This window comes from Aplysia californica, unplaced genomic scaffold (genome assembly GCF_000002075.1).
Source record: "Aplysia californica isolate F4 #8 unplaced genomic scaffold, AplCal3.0 scaffold00768, whole genome shotgun sequence".
NCBI lineage: Eukaryota > Metazoa > Mollusca > Gastropoda > Aplysiida > Aplysiidae > Aplysia > Aplysia californica.
The window spans coordinates 255,448-257,453 of NW_004798038.1; positions in this window are offsets into that span (position 1 = coordinate 255,448).

Consider the following 2,006-nt stretch of genomic DNA (forward strand, 5'->3'; position numbering starts at 1 on the left):
GTGTGTGTGTCTAGGGGGGCGCATTGGTGGGGGACCTCCAACCCTAGAACGAGTGGACGATAGTGTGTGTGTGTATGTGCGAGTGTGTGTGTGTATGTGTGTGTATTTGTGTGTGTGTGTGTTTGGTGAAAGGGGGGAAGGTTGTGTACGTATCTGTGTGTGTGTGTGTGTGTGTGTTTGTGTGTGTGTGTGTGTGTGTGTGCCTTGGGGGAGAGGGTGTGTGTGTGTGTGCGTGTGTGTGTATGTGTGTGCACATGTGAGTAAACAGGGACATAATCGAATTCTTCACTTTCTCTATCTTTTTCTCTGCTCGTCACTCTATCTGTTTGTCTGTTTCTCAGTGTCGATATCTATTTTTGCCTCTCTTTATGTCTCACCTCGTCTCTCTCTCTCTCTCCTTCGACATTTATATCTATCTATCTGTCTATTTATCTATCTGTCTATCAATCTATCTATCTATCTATCTATTTATCTATCTGTCTATCAATCTATCTATCTATCTATCTATCTTTCTACATATATCTATCTATCTATCTGGCTATCTATTTGTCTATCTATCGACCAATGATCAATCGATCTATTTGTCCATATGTCTCTATTTTGTGTATGTGCCTGCGTGTATGTGTGTGTATGTGCCTGCGTGTATGTGTGTATGTGTGTGTATGTGTATGTGTGTGTATATGTGTGTGTATGTATGTGTGTATGTGTGTGTATGTGTGTATGTATGTGTGTATGTGTGTGTGTAGGAATGTGTGTATGTAGGAATGTGTGTGTATGTGTGTGTGCACGCGTGTGTACGTGTGTTGCACATAACTAAGGTACTGAGAAGACATTTATACCGATGAAAACATTCCCCAAGAGTTGATAACAAGCCGGCGGCTCCCCCAAACAGGCGAGAAGGACCAGCAGTATCTGGTACTTGCCCAGCGAGCCCAGGGCAGTCAACACTTTGTCCACGTTGAAACTAGCAGAGTCCGGCATACTGCTGATCGTCTTTGTACACTGAAAAAGACAAGGTTATAGACGGTCTCTTAAAACAACACAAGACCATTGCGAAAACGCTGCTTGTAGGAAGTATGTGGGGCAGGAGAGCCAAGGGAAAACAAAGAGTAACATGGATGGATGACTTTAAAACATGGACAGGGCGTAGCAGAATATGCAATGGTAGTTCGGGACAGTGAAGGGTGGAGGGTGATTACATGTCAACCTCTGAGTCAGAGATAACACTTCAGGGTATTTAACAAGTACAGATGGCAGATTCAAATAAATAAATATATACATCTTGAGCATCTTTTTCCAAACAGATTCAAAATTTGGTAATGGGATGTTGAGAAAAATCTGCCTTTGATACCTTCTGTTAGTTCCTTTGTGTGAAATTCTTGCCGCTAAACTAATTACAGAAGTTCAAAATACCCTGGACCGGTGTTTAAAGTAAAGCCTTCCTCCATGTCTACATAACATCACACTGATCTTCTAGGAGTTTGCTTCCAGATTAAAACCAGTTAATTTTTACTAATTCGGGGGCGCTAGATTCGAAGCTGAAACTCGTTTTTTTATGTTGAAGTCTAATTGTTTAGGTATGTCCTAGGGGGAAAGGGTGGGGCTGGGGGGTTCTTATTGCATGATGATAAAAAAGACTATGGACGACTGGATTTAGATAATACTTTAGAGGCAGCAAATAAGTCACGTTTTTACGCCAGGGTCGTAAAAATGAAAGTTACAACATCGTTTTCTAAGTAGTATGATGCAATGCGGTGTTCACACATACAGGAGTAGAGTCGACGAGCAATTCCCGATAAGATAATGCCAAGTTCGGGTTTAATCGTGACGAGCATCTGGCCATGATTGTTGACATTATTGAATAGGCGAGCACCCGGGGAGACGTTCGCCGAGCATTAATTTAGGACGGCGAGCATCTCGCAGAGCGTCTTGCCGAGCAATTACTTCGAACCCTTGCCGCTTGCAGAGCGAAGAAACGCAGCGGCCACGTACAATTTCACACGCCG